The following is a 22,389-nucleotide window of genomic DNA, read 5'->3' on the forward strand; positions in this document are numbered from 1 at the left end:
ATGTCTTATTCATCTCATTCTTGATGTGTTCAACATCTACCTTGCCTTTGCCTTTATCAAATTCACAACTTGGTGCCTTTGACCTAGTTGGACAATGCTTACTAATATGACCAATCTTCAAATAGCTAAAGCATGTGGTTTGACTCAACCACCTTTTGTAGTTACCACTAAAGTGAGTCCTAATACAATTCTTATGAATATGTCCATATTCTTGATAACAGTGGCAGTTATATCTTGTATTGTAATCCCAATTATAAGAGTTTCTATAGCTTCTTACCCTTGCTAGATTGTTTGATGACCACATGGACTTGGATCTACATTCAAAGGCTCTATGTCCATACTTTTGACAGTTGTAGCAATATCCTTCAAATTTTGGTGCATACATGGTTCTGGTTCTACATTCATGTGCATGATGACCTTGTTTATTACACTTATAACAGTGAACTATGTTCTTAGGCTTAGCATTCTGATTTGTATTCTTGCTCCTGCACACATTAGCAATATGTCATTTCTTTCCACAAAAGTGACAAGTAGGTTTGGAGTTCTTACCTTTGATGTTCCTTTCTTCAACAACTTTGGATGATTCTCCTTCTTTAGTGCTTGTGTAGCCCAATCCTGATGTATCTTTGTTAGATCTAGAGGATCTCAATAATTGCTCAAAGTATTTGATGGCTTCATTTGGCTAGCTAAAACTTTCAACAAATTCCTTTTCTCTTTTTAGGTTGTTATGCAGTTGTTCACTCTGCAACTTCAATTTAGTTATCTCAATGTCCTTGACATTCAACTCATGATGAGCATTCATCATTTTGCTCAAGGTATCCAATTGCATGTTTGAGATCCTGGTTAACTCTACTAACTTCTCTTCCAGTCTATTTGCCAGAATTCTTTTGTCTTCTTCAATCATGCCCTTATCTTCCATGGCTTTCTTCTTTTGTTCAGTCACCTCACATAGTAGTATAGCTTGTGATTCTTGCTCCAACTTGAGATTTCTAATTTCTTCATCTTGGATTCTATTCTTCTCCATTATATCTACAACTACTACATCAGATTCAATGGAGTTACCATTTGCAAATAGCTTTGTGGTGTCGATCTCTTTGTATTGCATGTTATTTTATGCTATAGCAATTTCTTTCCTTCTCTTCAAGGAACTATTTAAAGCATCTCTAGCTTCATTTAGTTGATGTAGTATAAGATGTATTTCAATCTCTTGTTTCTCAATAGTCTTTCCCAATTTGTAGACTTCCATTTGAAGATCTTTCCTTTAAGCTGCAAAGCTTCTCTTTCTTAGAACTTGGCTCTGGTACCAATTGTTGGAATTACAAGTGGGAAAGATAAACTTCTAGCGGGGGGGGTGTGAATTAGGAGTTTAAACTTGGACCCATAATACTTTCACCATTCATTAGCTGCATTCAATATATAAACTAAAATAACATGAAAGTAAATGCATATAAAACATGTAAGTAATCAAACACACATAACACCATATATGGTTACCCAGAAACCCTTCAAATGAGAAGGTCAAACTTGGGTGGGGATGACACCCACAAGTCTTCACTATTGCAGCAATAAAGTGTAGCCAATTAAGGTTACAATGGTTTGACCATGAATCATGATCTACCCTATGAAAGGCCTACCCTGTTAAAAGCTTACAAAGACTGTTAAGTCCCACCTTGTTAGAGGATTTCAACACCCTATTAGAAGTGTTCCTAGTTAAAGGACTTTAGGTCATTCACTTAGAATGCCACCCTATTAAAGGATTTAGTAAAGCCTGTTAGGACTACTCCACCTAGGAGATTTAACTAAAATCACCTGTCAAAATGTCTCAGCATAGATCTTACGATTGGCACTTGCTTGCCTGATAACATATCACCTCTATCCAATCTATAATTAATCCTTCACAATCTAATGTATCAATGTTGTATCCTCTATCCTCTGTTCTTCACTTAACTAATTCTATAATTCACTCTTACTGCTAAGTCACCTTGAATGCTCTGCAAACTATCTAGTTCACTTCTCTAATTCAATCATTCACCCCTTTGTAATGCTTTCGATTCTCTCTCAAAATGTAGGGCTTCATCTTCCTTATAAAGATTTTGGTGGCTTAGGGTTAGGTATGAATCTTCAGCTGAGATTCATCCATTTTGCTACTTAAACCTTCCCATTTTTTGATTAGCTGCATGTAATTTGCATAGGGAATCTACATATAGATTTTTCTTTATCTCTAAAAGATCATAATCTATCCTTAGGTTGGCTAAAAAATGGTTTACATAGTTGTTTGTGCCATATCAAACAAATATGTCCAATCTATGTTACTCAACATATGTAATTATTGATGCTCGGCATATACTGTAATTTTACTTTTGACTCGGCACCTGAACCGCTTGGCATATACTGTTCACTTGGCACCTGAATAGTTTGAAATCTATTGTTCACTCAGTACTTGAACCACTCGACATAGTCTATCTAATTGGCACTTGAGTGACTCGACACTCATTACAACTCAGTGTGGTCTTATATTTACATGTTGTACTCGATATGTATTACTAGTTCGACATGAACTAAGTAAATGTCTTAAGTGTGTTGAAACTCACTTGTCAAAACCAATTTGAGATCAACAAAACATGTAATCAATCACACACATAACACCAGATATGATTAGCTAGAAACCCTCCAAGTAAGAAGGTAAAACGGGCGTGGGGATGACGCCCACAAATCTTTACTACTGCAACAATAAAGTGTATCCAATTAAGGTTACAATGGTTTGGCCATGAATCATGGTCTGCCCTATGAAAGGCCTACCTTGTTAAAGGCTTACAAAGACTGTGAAGTCCCACCTTGTTAGAGAATTTCAACACCCTATTAGAACTGTGCCTGGTTAGAGGATTTCAACTTAAAATTAAGCAAGCACCCTGTTAAAGGATTTCATACAGCTTGTTAGGACTACTCTATTAAGAGATTTAACTAAAATCACTTGTTAAAATGTCTTAGCATAGATCTAGCAGTTGGCACTTGCTTGCCTGATAACAGATCACCTCTACATAATCTTTGATTGATCCTTCATGATATGATGTCTCCATTGCTATATCCTTCTCTATCCTTTGTTTTTCTCTAACTGATTCTGCAATTCACTCTTACTTCTAAGTCATCTTGAATGCTCTGCAAACTAATTTTGTTCGCTCTTCCAATTCGATCATTCATCCCTTGAACACTGTCCTTATCATTTTAAAGAGTTTAGGGCTTTGTCCTCCTTAAGAAGACTCTGGTGGGTTAGGGTTAGGTATGAATCTATAGCTGAGATTCATCCATTTTTCTGCTTAAACCTTCCCATTTTTTTGATTGGCTACATGCAATTGCATGGGGAATCCACATATAGATTCGTCCTTATCTCCAAAAGATCAAAATCTATCCTTAAGTTGGCTTGAAAATGGTTTACATAGTTGTTTGTGCTATTACAAACAAATATGTCCAAATTGTGTCACTTGGCATATAAAGTCTCTAATGCTTGGCACACATTGTATTTCTGCTTCTGACTCGGCACCTGGATTGCTCGACATCCACTATTTACTCGACACTAGAATTCACTTGGGATTGTTCTATCTACTTGGCACTCGAGTGACTTGGCACATGAGTGACTCGGCACACATTACAACTCATCACGATCTAACATTTAGATGGTGGGCTCAGCATGTATTACTAGTTTGGCATGAATTAAGTAAATGGTTTAAGTGTGTTGACACTCACTTGTCAAAACCAATCTGAGATAAAAAATCTCCCCCTTTGACATGAGTGTTAAAAACACTTAAATATACAATATTCTGCTTAACTTCTCGAGCATAACATATCCATGACTCAACTTATATACAAAACTTCAAAATTTCAAAATTCTGCAATAACCTATGTACCTCAAAATTGATAACTGCCCCTGAGTTAATGTGTCTATTTTGTATCCATAATCTATGTTTCTCTCTGACTTCAATGCACTATATTTGATACTCTTTCATTTGATATGCTTTGTCATAGCTGATTATGTATCTATTTATTACTCTTCTAAAAAATGTATTCTATATCTGTTTACTACTCTTCTAAAAAATGTATATGTATATCACCCCAATGATATAACTTTATTTTATTGTCTTCCTTTATTTTATTTATCACTCCCCCTTTGTTCATATTCCCTTTCTATATTTCTCTATTTCTAGCTCCCCCCTTTTCTTTATTCTCTCGCAATACTCTTTATTTATCTACCCTTTTTTGATACTTATGTCAAAAGGACTATACACATATAGTGTGTTTGTCCAAAAAGGGTTGTGGACTTCCATTATGATTTTGAGAGCTGCATCCTAGTTGTCACATGCAACATCTAATGATTTGATCTAGATTGCAAGCTCAACAACAAGGTGTACTAGGCCATCTAAGGTAGAAAGATTGGGGTTTTTCTTCAGTAGATTTTCTGCATAACCTAGTTCCTTGTATAGTATTTCCATGTGTGGAGTGAGGGATTCTTGTATAGATGTCAATTTGGCTATTATGCTAGCCTCTCCTACTGTTAACATAGCTAATTGACATTGTGTCTGAAGCAATGTATGAAAATGCTTCTCACTCTAAGCAAGGTTTTGAGGTAATCTTGTAGCTGATATGTTAAGATTTCTCTCCAGGCTCAGAATATGATGTCTGGTCTCTTGGGTGAAGAGTGTAAGGTCACACAATTTGGTGTACAATGAGAATATATTCTCAAGTAACTTCTTCACATCCTCAACCTTTGTTGCCAATGCAACTTGAGTGAGTATTATATCACCAGATATTTTTTCATTTACCTTGCTCTGGAATTTCTTTTCAGACCATTCTAAGAGTTTAGCTTTACTATCAATGTCTTCATTATTGATATTTTCCACTATATTTGACAATTGTTCTTGTAGTGGCTTGGTCTCTTCAGGAGTTGGCAAATTAAATGCATCCAGAAAGATGTCCTTAATGTCTTAAAGCACTTGCTTTTGCCTGTGTTCTCTGCTAAGCATTTCTTGATTCTTTTTCTTCTTTAAGGCTTGTTGCAAAACGCCTATTTGGTCTAGTGTCATTGTATCATAATCAAATTTAGGTATAACTATCTCTTCATCAAGAGTGATATCTCCATACTAAATTACCTTTTCAACTTTTGAAGAGCTAGAACCTGGCACTAAGATTTGCAATGGTATAGCTTTTGTGCTCGGCTTATGAAGAACTTTTATAGGAGAAGTGTCATATGTTGGTAAAGTTACTAATGCTTGGATGGATTCTTGATCCTTTACCTTAGGTGTTTTCTCACTCTCTTTAGATTTTCTCTTGTTTATTACAATGACTTGATGAGCACCTACTCCTTGTGCTTCAGGTATAGAGGAATCTATCTATTCTACTTCCTGCTATTCAATAGTAATGTCTTTTTCTTCTTCTGTAGTCTACCTCTACTCAAGTATGCCAACTTTAACAAATGTATCAACCTTAGTAGATGTATCTACTATTTTTTGAGTCAAAGGTTGTACTTGAGTAACTGAAGGGATGACATAAGGTGGTTCTTGTGTATTCACCTTGTCCCTTGTGACATCAATTGCTGCCTTTTGGAGTTCATCTATATTGACAAAAAATGGATTTTCACATAGCTTGGCTTGTAGTGTAGATTGGTCTAGTATCTTCTTTAAGTCTTTTGCAGTCAAGGGATTGATGTTTTGAGTTGAAAGATCAGAGACATCCTTTGTAATTATAGTTTCAGTAGACTTGACTATGTCATGTGGGGGATTGACACTCAACACTTGTGTGTCTTGCACACTCTGTTCATCTTGTTGCTATTTAGTTGTTGCTTTGTCATCAATTTGTTTTTTCAGTTTCCTTCCCCACTATATCATCATCTTTACCCTCAAAAGGGTTAGCTTTTCCTTGTTATACAATGGTCAACCCATAGATAAGTTTCCATATTTGGGTAGATTTCTTGACCACATCTTTAATATTGTTTTGAAGTATGCTGAAGGCTCTATATTTAGGTGTAAACCTAACTCCATATTTCTTAGTAGCCTTAGCAATCTTCCCTTTTGTCAATTCACTCATTACTTGTGCTAAAGTGGTTTCCCTTATTTGTTTTTCCAAATTTAAACAATAATGCAATTTTTGCTCAACTAAGTCATATAGTTTCTTGGGTACCGAGTTGGAAAATTCTAATGGCATTGTCTTAAATTTAGACATCATTGCATATAGGGCTTCTTCCACTAGCCTTTTCTCCTCTTTACCCAAATCATCAAAATTTACATGTCCAAAACTAGATAAATCTGCATTATTCTTGACATTTTTACACAAATTTTCAATATCAAAGAGTGGTTTGTGATTTACTATTTTGAATTGGCTTATATCATTTGATTCAGCCCTTTCATCATCTGAATCAGGCTGTGAAACATATTTTCTTCTTTGTTTCTTTTGCACTTGGCCACCTTGCTCTGTCTGCTTGGATTTCTCCTTGGCCTTTTGTGTTGTGGCTCATGTGCTTACTCTAGTGGTAGGTGATGTAGGCTTGGTTGTGCTTGGTTTAATAGTTCTCTTTGCTTAGCCACTGGGTATGTCTTAGTCTTTCTCTTCTTTGGCTCGACATGTGTGGGTGCTTCCTTGGCTTCTTCTCCCTCGACGCCTTTTGTTTCTTCCTCTTCCTTATCCTCTCCCATGCCTTGAGTCAGTGCAAGAGGTTCTTGAGTTTGTTCTTATTCTTCATCTTCATCCTATTCATCTCCTTCGTCTTCTTCCTCATCTACACCCTCACCAAATTTATCCTTTAGCTTCTTTACTAGCTTATCTTTCTTCTTAAGTGTAGAGGTAGTTTTCAGCTCCATGGTAATCTTTGATTTTACCATTTCATAGTTTCCAAATGTCTTTGCACTTTTGTCAATATCCTCTACTATGAGTGTTGTGATGGTTGTTGAAGCTTCATCAACATTAATCTCGTACCCAAGTGGCCTTAACCATCTAACCCTTGGTGTGGCAGCTTGTACAAAAGTGTAATAAGCATCAACTAGAAAACATATATCATCATAATTTTGCTCAACCAATGAAACAGGTATCCTCATTCTTTCCTTCATTGATTTCTTGAAATCTTCAAAATAACTAGTCATCAATGATTCAAAATTTTGTCCCATCTGTTCAATAAACTCATTGATCTGCACTGCAATTGAACTATTTGTTTTCCAACTTACAGTACCAAAGGAAGGAAATGTATTTTGCACATAAAAGATTATACAAACTAGAATTGAACCAAATCTACATTGAGCACTCTTGGTCTTTCTGATTGCTCCAAGATTTTCCATCAGTTGTTGTAGTTGAAGCTCAACCAGATCATAAGTATGATCTTTCTTCACAATCTTGTAGCCAACATTTGCAACAATACATGGTACACTATTCAATCTACTAGATTGATAGAATTTATGAGAAATTACCCTAACATCAAAGTTCAACAATGGATTAGTAATAGTATCTATTGTCATGCCTCTTTTATTCCATTTTGCTCTAGTGTTTTTCTTTATTACTTCCTTGGAATCACTCCTCATAGTCTTGGGCTAATCTAGGGTTGGGTAGCCAGTAACCCCGTGAGTTATTCTTTTGGTAATCTTAATTGGTCCACCCTCTATCCATAAAGATCCATCATGTATTCGACTCAACACAATTCTAATCCATTCAATTTTAAATACACTGAGAAAATCTAGGGCATGCGTCAAACCCTTCTTCTCAACTATTTTATACTCTTCCTTCTGAAAACCATTTTCACATAACCTATCATATGCTTCTCTTATTTCTAAGTTCCCAATTCAACCAATTTTGCAATTATAACATCTCCTTACATCTTGCACCATTAATACATTTGTCAGGATCATGGATAAAGCCAAAAGGGTCTTCTCTGTAAGCTATGTCAGGAATGACCTTAAATGTAGGTTGTTTAACTCTGTTACTGACAAGCTAAACATTCAAAACCTCTTTCACTTCTATATTCTTCAAGCTAGATGCCATTTGTCAAACTAGGGTTTATGCAAAGTAAAACTACATAGCTTAGCTTGTGATAAATACCTTGTGAAATATGGAGAAATGGTGTGAGATCACTATCAAATTCTCTACAAATTCCTTGAATAAGTTTTTGAATCACCTTTCACACTGCTCACTCTTGCTCAAATTTGAAATAATGAATAATGAGCAAGAAAAAATCATATACCCTCCAAAAACCTTGCATTTAATGCTTAGTTCTTGTACAATTGTAAACTCGACATCAACTCAATTTTAGAATCATTCGGCATCTATTGATATTATCATCACTTGATAGCTATTATAGACTTGACATCGACTAGCTAGTCTGGCAGTTTCACATCAACTACCATTCCACTCAACATACACATAAAACATTTCATGCTCGGCAACGAAATGAAAACTTTAAAGATTTAACTTGAATTTACAACAAATTCTTGCATCTTTATTCATTTTAATGTAATCTTTTCAATACTATCTCCCTTGGAACTGATGTATGATATTACACTTGAATATCAGTTCCACATACCTCTTGTTTGTTCAATTTGATGAGGTGTGATCACCTAACCCATTGGGTGAAGTGATCCCTTCTACATTTGATGTGCTACAAGTATCTTTCTTTTTCCATGTCTTGTTCATCTCATCTCTGATGTGTTCAACATCTGCCTTTCATTTGTCTTTATCAAATTGACAACTTGGTGCCTTTGACCTAGTTGGACAATGCTTATTAATGTGACTAGTCTTCAAATAGCTAAAACATGTAGTTTGACTCAACCATCTTTTTTAGTTACCACTGAAGTGTGTTCTAATACAATTCTCAGGAACATGTTCATATTCTTGACAATATTGACAGCTATATCTTATATTATAATCCCAATTATAAAAGTTTCCATAGCTTCTTACCTTTGTTGGCTTGTTTGATGACCACATGGATATGGATTTGCATTCAAAGGTTTTATGTCCATACTTCTTATAGTTATAGCAATATCCTTCAAATATTTATTTATGCATGGCTCTGGTTCTGCATTCATGTGCTTGATGACCTTGCTTGTTGCACTTATGACAATGAGTCATGTCCTTAGGCTTAAAATTTTGATTTATATTGTTGCTTCTGCACACATTAGTAGTATGTCCTTTCTTACCACTATTATGACAAGTAGGTTTGGAGTTCTTACTTTTGATGTTCCTTTCTTCAATGACTTTGGATGATGCTCCTTTTTCAGTGCTTGTGTAGCACAATCCTAATGTATCTTTGTTGGATCTAGGGGATCTTAGTAATTGCTCAAAGTATTTGATGGCTTCATTTGGCTTGTTGAGATTTTCAACAAATTTATTTTCTCTTTTCAGGTCATTCTGCAATTGTTCATTCTACAACTTCAATGTGGTTATCTCAATGTCCTTGACATTCAGTTCATAGTTGGCATTCATCATTTGACTTGGAGTATCCAATTGCATATTGGATATCTTGGTTAGCTCTATTGACTTTTCTTCCAATTTGTTTGCCAGAATTCTTTTGTCTTCTTCTAAATTCTTTTATTTTTCATGGCTTTCTTCTTTTATTCAATCACCTCACATAGTAGTATAGCTTGTGATTCTTGCTCTAGCTTGAGATTTTTGATTTCCTCAGCTTGGATTTTTTTCTTTTCCATTAGATCTACAACTTTTACATCAAATTCACTGAAGTTACCATCTGTAAATAACTCAGTGGTGTCTATCTCTTTGTATAGTGTGTCATTCTCTACAATAACAATCTCTTTCCTTCTCTGCAAGGATTTCTTTAGTTCATCTCTTGCCTCATTCAGTTGATGTAGTATGAGATGTATTTCAATCTCTTGGTTCTCAATAGTCTTTTCCAACTTGTAGACTTCCATTTCAAGATCTTTCCTCTAATCTGCAAAGCTTCTCTTTTAAATAACTTGGCTCTGATACCAATCATTGGAATTACAAGTGGGAAGAGAGTAAAAATGATCTCCTAAATATAGGCAAGAGCCTACACAACAATGGTAAATTGTGAGCCTCTTATCGAAGAGGTCTTGGGTTCAATTCTACTTACACTTAATAATAATAATAATAATTAATCACAATAAATAATAATTAATCTTGGCTTCGGCCTCTTACCGATCCAAAAAAGAAAAAAAAAAGATCTCCTAAATATATTAAATTAAATAAATATTATTACGCTCTAAAATTAAACTTATAATTTTATCTTTAAAATAATTTTTTTTAATTTAATTAATTTCCCAATTAATTAAATATTGAAAATATCATAATAATTTTCATTAAATTACATCATTAATTTAATCTTTTAATTTGACTTAATTAATAGAAAAATCACCAAAGACCTATAGGAAAAAATACGAAAACCCATCATAAAATACCACATACAATATCAACCTAAAGGGTTATAATCACGAATTTAGGTCATACGATGCATTCAGAAGGTAATCATATTAGATACTTGTCCTAATTTTCTAGGAAAAATGGGTTTAAAGGTTAGGATTTGGACTCAAGAATTTATCTCCCCTCTCTTACCATTGAGATAATGCAATAGGGTACACTCATCCTGGCAATTCAGGGAAGTCAATACCCGGTACCTGCAATTTGCATAAAATTCATGCATGTACAAGCACATATATTCTAAACTAAATAGGCAATGGCAGGAAGTGGTGCATCATGTAGATCCCAACTAGCAGGTGACTATGACCCCCTTCCTTAACCACATTAGAAACATCATACATAAAGAAAATATACATGTACACCATACACATGCAGTATGGGGTAAGTATCTATAAGAAAATACGTATGATAATCCATCTAACTAATCATCATTAAATAAATAAAATCACTGTAATAATCATTATCATGCATACATGAAGTAAATAGTACCAAGTAGTCTCATCATAAAATCAACTGAATATGAAACAATATCTGATAATCTGAAAGATAATGCTACTAATCATCAAGCATAAAACTGGCCTAAAAGAGTTTGGCAATAATAACAAAATGTAAACTAGGGGTAGGCACTATAGGCTTCTTACCTATTTTATATTCTAGCTTGTTGTAAAGAGTGGGAGGGCTTACCCCACCAAGATTGGGTAAATAAATAGAAGGAGAAGAATCCTAGAGACTTTTAAAGGGTACAAGATACCTTACTTTCCAAATTGGTTGTTGAACTCCAAGGTAAAGATCATAGGAGGTTGACTGAAGAGGCGACCCAGTTCATTACTATTTATGGTAGTGTTTTCATCCAATTTCCCAAATTCACATACATAAGAGTTGGTGGATATGAAGGTAAAACCCTGAAGCTACCCAAATGTTGTTTGGATTGCTATGTCCTAATTGAAGTCAATAGACAGGTGGTAGATGTGGATAAAAGTTGTAAATCGAGGAAAGGTTCTGGTTTCCCCATTGAACTTGGCCATTATTAGTGCAAAAGCATTCAAGATACTTTTGAGCTGGAGACTGTGTATGCCTAAAATATGAGCACACTTTTATGAGTCATTATATCTAAGATTTCTCAAGAATGAGGTCTCGAATGGTGGCTCATAGCTCTCTATTCATGGAGTGCAAGGGTTTGTAATAGAGGCCTTCAATTTGACCTAGTTTGTGCCCATGCAAGTACACCATAAAATGAGAGATTCAAAGATCAAACTATGCATGCAAATGAAGATGCAAGCTAATCTAAATGATAACAATGCAAAGCAATGCAAGAAAGGAAATCTAATCTATGAAAGGAAATAACAATGCAAAATTAATCTATGAAAAAAAATACGGATCTAAGCTAATATGAATATGCAAGGATGGATCATCATGATGGAAGCCATGGATGCATGAGAGAAGAAGACAAGAAGATAGAAGTTCTCTACAAAAAGCTTTAATGCTCAAACCCCTTCTCCAAAAATTGCTCTCTAAAATTGTAGCATAACAATAGCATAATCATGGATGTCAAAAATGAGGAGAGGGCTCTCCCTTATAAAGAAGAATGGATGATTAAGATTAAGAGGCAATAAGATTTAATCAAGGGTGGAGAAAGAATGATCTGTGTGAGACAAAATTCCACCAATGAAAAAAGAGAAGGAAAATTAAATGGAATCCCAATTAGAAATATGTGCATTTAAGTATAGAGGGAAAAATAATTTATTTAATTTCCTTTCTCAAATGGGATTTTATTTAATTAAAAGGGAGCAAGTTCTTTTAATTAAATAGGATATATTAATTAAATTAAAAGAAGGGCTTGACGATTTTCTGATTCTTGGCCTAGCTCCATATGGCAGAGATTTTGAAGCTTACTGAGACGATGTAATAATCAGGGGTATGCCCCTTTTATGTATGTAACATAATCCTTTAAATGAGTTCACTGGGGTATGCCCCTTTTAAAAATGTAATAATATAGGACATTTGTCTTGGGCGAGACTGGAGGTTTTCTTCTCTGTTATTTCCCACCAGTGCTCATTTGAATGGAGAAAAGCTGTTGTAATTTATCTTTTAATTAACAAAATTCATTGAAGGCCTTGGCCGTTTATTGATTAAAATAAATAAAAATTAAAAGAGGGGTTTTTCTCCTAATTAATTAAATGTGGATTAATTATTTAATTAAAAGAGAGGTTTTCTTTTAATTAAATAAAACTTAGGATAAAATGATCAAACCTTAGGAAATGTTGAAATAATTGAATTAATTACAATTTGATCAAATAAATTTGTTTGAATTGATTTAATAAAATATTGTAAACCATTGATTCTAGAAATTTGATAAATTGAATAATGGGGGCCCATAGTCTAAGCGACCATTTTAGGGTGCATATAGATTGAACTAAAGACCATGAACTCAAAATTTTACTTTGCCCACTTTGGGTTCAATAGAAAAGGATTTGTCCAAGCTCAATTTGAACTATGTCCATCTTTTTCTCAAATTCCTCAAATGGAATATTTGCAGACAGATTGTGAAGAAGACTATGAAGTAAGGAAAAGGTGAAGGTTTAGATTTAATTTGAAGATAATCAAAGAATTCAAGTTACATATGAATATCAATGATGTCAAAGAAAATAAAAATGAAGAGGTAGTAGATCCTTTCTATGTCACTCTGATCGAGGTTTTCCCCCTACTTAAGCTAGAATAAGATTTGCCCAAAGTAGATGATATTCAAGCTATAAATCTCCTTGTCATAAAAAAAAATGAAGAACTAACTGGTGGATAAAAGGAAGTCCAAATTAGGACAAGTTGAGTTAAACCTCCAAAAGGACTCTACTAGTTCCAAGTCAACATTGCTTATTCATTGTACCGATAAAGTTGTCACATGTTCCTTTGGAGGTAAAATTGAATCTATTATTTGGAGTTTAGTTCAACCTTCACCCTCAGCTAGGTGGGCTCATTCATGCACTCAAAGGAAAAGAGCTCAACAAGCTACAATGGTTAATGTTAGTATAGAACCAATTGATATTGAAGTCGTGGTTGAATTTTTTATTAATATGATTGAAACCATGGATCAAAGCAACCAAAAATTTGTATATGGAGGTAACACCTTGAACTTGTTGGCTATTAGGACTTCCCATGTTCTACAGACTCCTCCACTTGAGTGTAGCTCTTCCACACTCAATTTGTTTGATCTGTCTATAAGTAAGAAAAGAAGAATAGTTCTGGTGAATGTTTTGGTGTAAGACATGGTTGAAAAATTCTTGGGCAAAATGCCTAAAAAAAAAGCCCAAGATATAAGCCTAGTTAGAAGCAAATGAGAAAACAAGACACTGGGTGGCTGATGTGTATAAACCATCTGTGGACAAAAACCTTGATAATATTACATCCCAAGATTATACCATGGAAAGGATTGTTCTTGGACCAACATCTAGAGCTATTGATATGAAAATCCTTGATGTTGATCATGCAAGAGTCATTAGCCAAATTTGGAAAGATTGGAAGGACAAGAAAGACCTAAAATAGTCTATTAGTTGCTAGCAGAATATATCCATACACTTTAAATTGTCAAAGCTGAAGCACAACCTAATGTTATTTCAATGGTTGACATCACTTCTCTTGAAAATCAATAATTTATCAACCAGTTGAAGAGAGACATGTTAGTCTCCTATGCATTTGATGAATGGATTGAATCAGTTATCTCTCATGAAGCCAACTACATCTCCCACCTTGTCGATACAAAGACTAAAACTGATAAGATGATGGTAGATCTTGTTAGAAGTAGTAATCTTTCCTTGGTTTTATTTATTTATTAAATGGGATAAACCAAGGTATCCCTTATGTATTTTATCCTTTAGTACACATGTGAAGGACATATTATTTTCTTGTCCTCTAGTCCACATGTGACGATAACTCTTTTTTGTAATTCCTTTATTAAGGAAAGTAGTTTATTCCTCCTTAAGAGGATATTGACACTTTGCACACACTTATTATGAATGCTGACATTCATAGAAATGGGAGTTACACATGCAACTCCTTTCTCATCTCTATAAAAGAGATGCCTCTCTCATTATTCTACAACAACTTCTTCTACATATCTTCTTGATGTTATTGTAATGAGCTAATTTGCTCCACAATCATTCTTTCTCCTCTCACCTTCCTTAGGCTATTGCCACATTCTTAATATTACACAAGGGGTTTTCTTTGCTTTCCCCTTTCAAAATCTCTTGTCTTCATTCTTGTTGATCCATTGGAAAACTCATTTGGTTTATGGTAATATTCTTCACATTAAGCTCTCTTGGATTATTTTATTACTTTTTATTTTGCTTGATTTCTTACATGGTATCAGAGCTTTCTAATCCTTGTTTTGAGCTTTTGTGAAGGTTACCATATTGGAGAGCTTTGTTGAGAGGAGAAATGAAGAAAAAAATTCATTCCTATTTTTTTGCAGGTTTTTAATTCAGTCTTCAAATTTTTTTCTAACCCTCTTTGGAAGGTTTACCGCCAAAGAGTTCTTTTTATCATCTAACCCATTTTGTCTTTGCTTTAAAAGGCTTGCCACCAAAACAAAGAAAAAAATAGATATACTTTTATTGCTCTTAACACCTTCTTTCATAGACTTTAAAAATATTAATCAGTTCATTTTTTTAACAAAAAAAACTTTACTCTTTACAAGTCATTAAAAGCTTACTTTTAACTATCTTGTTTCTCTTTATTCTATATTTCTTTCAAATAAATTTATATCCATCATTTGTACAATTTTTTTTTAATGATAGTTATAATTTCAAAGCTATAAGGGTTTCTATTTCAAATCTTAAAAAAAAACTAATAATTCATAACTATTCTTCTTTTCTATTTATAACACTTCTTTCCTATTATTACCTTATTGTGAGTTTTACAATCATAACTATGTGTCTTATTCTCTTCTTCTAACTTTAGCCATGTGGTTTGTTCCTTTTGTCTAATCATTTATGAGATTCTATTTTTTCTTTTTTTCAAACTAATTGAATTTTTTCTCCACTTCTTTCATATTATTAGCTTATTGTGAGTTTTACAATCATAACTATTCTTCTTTTCTATTTATAACACTTATTTCCTATTATTAGCTTATTGTGAGTTTTACAATCATAACTGTGTGTCTTATTCTCTCCTTCTAACTTTAGCCATGTGGTTTGTTCCTTTTGTCTAATCATTTATGAGATTCTATTTTTTTTTCAAACTACTTGAATTTCTTCTTCACCATTTCAATCAATTAATAATTTAAAAACAAGGATTGCTCTCATAAAAAAAATTGCATTGAAATATACAAAAAATTTCAATCATATTTTTTTTCCTCTCATGTGTTTTTTTTTAAATTTTATTTACTATTATTATTCATAAAGTTTTTAATTAAATCTTAATTCAAACTTGAGATTTTTTTTCCCTAAAATAAAGTAAAGTATGTGATTTTTTTTTAGGAAGAAAGTTAAAAAAAAAAAAAGAAACAAAAAATATATACTTTAAATATATATTATAGTTTTTTTTTTTAAGAAAATAGAATCTAGATTTAATTTTAAAATTTAAAATTAGAATTATTAAAATATTTAAAAATAAAAATAAAAAGGGTTTTAATTATTATTATTTTTCTCTCTCAAATTTTTTTAAAATTTAATTTAATTTATTTCTTCAAATTTATTTAGTAAAGAAGGTATTTTTTTCCACTCTAATAATCATGTCGACTCTCATTCCTAAAATTAAGTTGAATAACTCTAACTATCATGCTTGGAAAACACATCTCTCCTTTATTTTTCGATTTAAACATATTTTAGATGTTGCTACTGACCCTTCTGTAGTTTCCAGCACCTCAGCTACACAAGATGAAAAAAATGCATGAAATACTAAAATGAGGAAGCCCTTGGCCTCATTGGTATATCTCTTAATCCATATTTATATGTTCTAATTGCTCATTGCACTGCTGCCCATGAAGCTTGGGATATTTTAAAGCAAACGTATGACAAGCTATCTGAATCACACAAGATTCAATTGCAAGACAATTTGGAAGACTTGAGGTATATTGATTTCAAATCTATGGATGAATTTTTACTTAAAAATTTGATTATATTAAAAGTCAACTAATTGGATTAGGTGTTACTCTCACTGATATTAGATTAATTAGCATTATTTTAAAGAAATATTTTCTTAGACAATTTTAACAATTTATCACTAATGTTCATTCTCAACTTGCTATTCCTAGTTTGTCTACTCAATTAACTTATGTCAAGAAGAAGCTAAGTTGTTACAATTTGGTACTCTTAGATCTAATTAACATGCCTTTGTGTCTAAAAGTCAAAATCAGAATTTCAAATCTTCTAATAATAATTCTCCCAATACTCATAATAATAATAATCACAATAATCATAATTTTAATAATAATAATCCAAACACACATTGTAATAATACTCATCCTAATCAATCTAATAAAAAATTTCACTGTACTTATTGTAGGAAAGATGGTCATATAACTAATAATTGTTTTAAAAAACAAAAAGATAAGCAACCTATCAATAACAATAATCAAAACTCTCATCCATCTCATCATGCTTTTACTGTTAGTTACAATGTTCTTAAAAATTTAGAATGGATTATTGATACTAGTGCATCTCAACATGTTACTTTTCATAAAGAAGTGTTTGATTCTTTAAAACCCGATCCTTCTAATATTCCAATTCAATTAGCTGATAATCATAGTTGCAAAGTTGAAGGATTTGGTAATGTTAGTATTCCAAATGGAAAATTACATGATGTCCTTTATGTTCCTGAGTTGAAATACAATCTTTTTTCTGTTGTAAAATTATGTCAAAATTACAAAGTTGAGTTTCATAGGGACACGTGCTCTATTATTGATCCTAACACTAATGAAGTTGCTACTAATGCTAAGTTAGGCCATGATAACTTATTTAAATTTTTTGGATTCACCTCTTCTAGACACTCTTTGCACAAAGATATTGCTTTTAATATGGAGCATGAAAGGCTTGCTCATTTGAAAAATGAGCATATCTCATCTAATACAGTTGAAAATTTACCTCCTATTGCTTCATCTAGGATTGCATATACAGGGTGCATGAGTGAAAAGATGCAAAATACCAAAGGTTATCAAGCTTATAATCCTATTACTAACAAAGTGCACATAAGACGAAATGTTTGTCTTGCAAGAAATGGTGTGCATGATTCTTCTAATGCTCAAAATGAACAATTTAGTGGAAGTAGAATTGTGTTAGTGGAGGACCAACCTCCTTCTTTAAACTCTACTCCTTATATATCTACATTTATTTCTCCTATTCTTTCTTATAGTGGTAATGATAATGATGCATTTATAGATCATGGTAATAATGCTAATATTGATAATGCTAATAATGCTAATGTTGATACAAATGGTACATTCATACATCATGACTCTTCCTCTAGTGATAAATTTGTTAAGAGGAAAAATAAATGGTTTCAAAAAATACTTAGTAAAAGAGATCAATTTCTAGAATGGCTAGACTTCAACCTAGGAGGATTAATTACTACAAATATAGTTTGATGTTAATGATCCTCATTCATCATATTTGGCATTTCTCTTTAGTATGTTGCTTAAAAATTATGTTCTATTAACTACTGACTTTATGATCTTAATTCCATTTGCATGATTTCATACCATGATATTTTAGGTATATTTATTTGTGCATATATATGGGGGCCCACATATATATCCTAATAAATATACAAATTATTTTGTCTTTTGTAACTTATCAAATATGAGTGCATTCTTTATTTCACATAAGTAAATTTTTTATAAGTGCAATTTATGCTTTTCTAGCATCATTCTATTGCCATATTGGCATTTTATGGTTTATACAATTTATTCTTGGAGTTTCCCTCCAATTTCAATTAATCTGACCCATCTTGAAGGCATTTTACTCTTTTTGAAGGCAATCTATTGTTAATACTCATACTTCTTCCCTTTGACATCTTTGAAAATATGTCATATAATGTTATGTATACTTCATTGCTTAAATCATGAGTCATGCAGGTTATGGATTGATCACCCATTAACTTGTAGTAAAATGACTTATTAGTGGACTATCTATATCCACGTGATTGAAGCATTGTTGATGTTGGATTCATTAGCTAGCCTTTTCTATGGTCCTTTCTTGAAAGTTTTGATAACATATTTGTTCTTTGCAGGATATGATTTATCTTGATTTCTTTGCGGTATCAAGTTATACTTATATTTACTCTATGAGAGTTTACTTAGACATAAAAGTTTCTAACTTGAATATAAGATAAAATTATCCTTGTGGATAGTTGCCTTTTTTCTTGTTTCTATGTTTTAGGTAATCCATCAAGGCACATACAAGACATCATTATTTGTTGTACAGATCTTATGTCACATGAATCCACTTGAAGATGTAACACACTTGAAGGACTATCCACTTCTCTTGGATCTCCAACGACGTACCCACGATAATAAGAGACCTCTTGCACAATGAAGATATTTTTAAAAAATCAAGTTGTAATATTGTAAATTGGGTTTGACACCCTTTGATAAAATCTCCCCAAGTAAAGATTAAAGGGGGATGTTAGAAGTAGCAATCTTTCCTTGATTTTATTTATTTATTAAATGGGATAAACCAAGGTATCCTTTATGTATTTTATCCTTTAGTACACATGTGAAGGACATATTATTTTCTTGCCCTCTAGTCCACATGTGAAGATAACTCTTTTTTGTATTCTTTTATTAAGGAAAGTAATTTATTCCTCCTTAAGAAGATATTGACACTTTGCACACACTTATTATGAATGCTGGCATTCATAGAAATGGGAGTTACACATGCAACTCCTTTCTCATCTCTATAAAAGAGATGCCTCTCTCATTCTTCTACAACAACTTCTTCTACACATCTTCTTGATGTTATTGTAATGAGCTAATTTGCTCCACAATCCTTCTTTCTCCTCTCACCTTCCTTAGGCTATTGCCACATTCTTAATATTACACAAGGGGTTTTCTTTGCTTTCCCCTTTCAAAATCACTTGTCTTCATTCTTGTTGATCCATTGGAAAACTCATTTAGTTTATGGTAATATTCTTCACATTAAGCTCTCTTGAATTGTTTTATTACTTTTCATTTTGCTCGATTTCTTACAGATCTAGAATCAAAGTTGAGCACTTGGGAGACAGAGAAAGAGAAATGGGATGAAGTTATCATCCACATGATTGAATTTCAGGGGAATGGAATAGATAAGATCAAGGCAGAGAAACCAAACCCCAACATAGATGTTGATTTCCTATATGTGTCTAGGACTAATCTAGAGTAGATGAATATGGTGATTGAATAGTGCTTGGATGAGTGTTTTGAGCTAGTTAAAGAGTTGGAGTGTCTAAAATAGATAATAGATAATGACATAAAATGTATCTATGTTGAGATCATAGGGAATAAGGATCAAACAAATAAAGATTTAAAAGATATAGGCATTGTCTGCCAAGATAAATTAAAGGCCATGAAATAAGTCAAAGAGGTACTTATCACTAATTTCATCATAATTTCTTGGGCATATTCTGTGATGATAATATGTGAGGATCACATGACAGTTCAAAACAAAAAGATAGGGCATGCTCGCAGGGTGATCATGTTGAAAATTTGACTAAGGTAATCATTTGGTGTTGTCATTTATGAAAATATATTAGCCATGTGAATAAAACAGATCATGAAGATGTTGTTATGATAGGTATACTTAGAGATTTGTCTAAGTATCATACAATTTATCGAATATAATATTTAGCATTTTGGTCATCAAGGTTTACTGAGGCATAATGGACATGTGTGTATTAGGTACAACTACCTGATACCATGATGGTGATGTATGCAAGTGCATAAGTCATTTTAGAATATATAGTCCACCAATATAATTGAGAGGGGAGGGAGTGGTGAATCATTTATCAAACTATTATCACAATTATCAACCTAATTCTTAACCATATGAGAAATATAATCAGAAACCACAACAAGATACTCATGCACAATAACACCAAATATGTTAACTAGGGAAACCCTTGATCAGAGGGAAAATATTGGTGGGGATGGTACCCACAAGATGATGTACTAGTATAAATATTCTTTGTTAGAGGATGGACCTGTTAGGAGCCTATAAAAATATTCAGTACATATCAATCCCTATTAGGAGACTTTGAATTAGGGAATCCCAAACCTATTAGGAGCTGTGCCAACCCTATTAGGAGTTGTAGAAAGCAGATGGACCCACTATCCAAATAGCTTTAGAGATAAGACCAGTAATCCCATTGTCCAAATGATCTATATATTATTCCTTGTAGAATAATAGAATTGAACTATATTAGTCCTTTATCTTTCTCTGTCTTGTCAACCAAACTTATGCTCCTTCTAATCTTGATACTAGATCACAAACTTCATATCCAATAATCTCTTGGATCTCTTACTCACATTTACCAAATACTCTGCTCTTGTTTGCACTTCGTTGAACACTTTGCATTCCATATCCACATTTCAAACAAGGAAAACAATTTCCTTTATACCAAGTCCTCAAAAAAATTACTTGATTCAATCTTGAGGCTTTCCCAATTAATTACAATAGGGCCACAATAAGATAATTAATTATTTCACAATTACAATAGCACTTCTGGCTCACATTTTATGCAACTCTTCGCACGTACAATATTAAGGCTTGTGCACTCATGGACATCATAATCAAAATATCCTCTTCCACTGTACAACTTCGCATATCCTAATAATATCTTTGTAAAGAGATAAATCATAATCATCAAAAACTTCTTTACATGTACTTTATTTTTACATTGTTCTCAGTAAATCACATATAACATCTGTATCTCTTCGACTTAGGTTACACGCACTTAGCCTCATTATTATGAGAATGTGGGGAAGACATCCTTAACTTCACATAATCTGATTGTCAAAACTTTATCTGTACAATTTTGATCTTTATCTACTACTCTATCAATTTTCATAGAATTATTGCTATGTTGGCATCAATGACAAACATAGTCATGAATGCAACATGTCAATACTAGACATGCTCCCCAATTCTTAGGATACTCCCCCAAAGGAATATCGTCAACATTCATACTAACAATCTCCCCTTTGGAATTGATGGCAACATAGATGAAAAACATCTAGGTTCCAAGAATACCAAACAATACTCTATTTTTGTTGTTGTTGTTCTCATCTTCTCAAATCCTCTTCACTAATCAAATCTAAAATCCTCTAGAACACTACTATGTTTTGCATCTTCTTAGGATTGGCATCAGTTCTTTACATACTTAATGACTCTTAGCTTTTCCACCATACATCAAAATTCTTCATTTTGCATATCTCCCCCATAGAGATATATTCCCTGTTCTTTTTTACATGAATCTTTCTAAATATTCCTAATAACTATCTGTTCCTATTCATCTAGAGGAGATGATAATGTAAGAAGATCTAAAGCTGAAAGTCTTAAAGGATAATTTGATCAGATGATGATGAGAGAAGATGAAAATATTACAAAATATGTTGAGAGAATTAAAGCAAGTGTGAGTGCAATCAAAGCATTTGGAGGAGACATTGACGACAAAATAATTGCAAGCAAGATACTTAGAACCCTTCTTCCTATCTATGCAATTAGAGTGTATTCTATTCAAGAGATGAGATGTGATCCGAATAGCAACATAATTTTGGATGCTTTAGTTGAAAGATTGACAAATTTTGAGTTGGATAACTATGATAACTATGTCCCTAGTTCCAAAAATATTGAGTCTACATTTGAAGCCAAGCTTTTACTCAAGAAGAAGGGTAAGAAATTAAAGGCCAATCAATCGAGAAGTGAAGAAGAAGAAGAAAGTTCAAACAATGATCTTGAAGTTGTTGAAGTCCTACTTGCAAGAAAATATTCCAAAGGCAGAGGAAAG

Source organism: Cupressus sempervirens, chromosome 2 (assembly GCF_028749045.1).
Source record: "Cupressus sempervirens isolate cs-2001-9-10 chromosome 2, ASM2874904v1, whole genome shotgun sequence".
NCBI lineage: Eukaryota > Viridiplantae > Streptophyta > Pinopsida > Cupressales > Cupressaceae > Cupressus > Cupressus sempervirens.